This window comes from Epinephelus moara, chromosome 9, assembly GCF_006386435.1.
Source record: "Epinephelus moara isolate mb chromosome 9, YSFRI_EMoa_1.0, whole genome shotgun sequence".
Classification (NCBI taxonomy): Eukaryota; Metazoa; Chordata; class Actinopteri; order Perciformes; family Serranidae; genus Epinephelus; species Epinephelus moara.
Window position 1 is genome coordinate 38,485,300 of NC_065514.1, and position 637 is coordinate 38,485,936.

Here is a 637-nt window from a genome sequence, read left to right on the forward strand (position 1 = left end):
TTGGAAGTAACTTAGCAGGCTACATTTATTCAAGTAGGCCTATTCTAGGTATGGCCTAAGTATAAGTTTGAGGTAGCCTACTTTTACTATATTTTGAAGCCACTATTGTTGTATGTTTACTCCAGGAAAATATTGAATACAGGTCTTCAACTTGTAGCCTAACAGTAGTTCTACATTGTAATATTTTTCTTACCCTAAGTAAAAACGTAGGCTAAGTATCTTCCACTACTGTACCTGGATATCACGAACAAGTACGTTTTCTGTCCAAAAGTCTGTGCGAACAATCCTTGGGCTACCTCCAGCTTGCTCCATGGCTTCAACAAAGTAGCCTCCAATAACATGTGGTTCGCTGCTTGTCAGGGCTGCTTTCAACCAGATGATCTTCCTTGAAAATCCATCGATGCACCCGTTGATACAAATGCCGTAGGGTTTCAACTTATCGTAGGAATCTGCATGCCAAATAAAATTTGGTCCTTTAGAAAAATACTGCCTCCTGTTCAGTCGTCGTGTCCGGCGGGCCGTGCTCCTCACAGGATCAAGCTCGGACAGGATAAATCGCACATCCTCTTTTCGTACCTTAAGTCCACCTGTCAGGCATTTTCCATATAGTCAGGTTCATTATGTTCAGATTTCAACT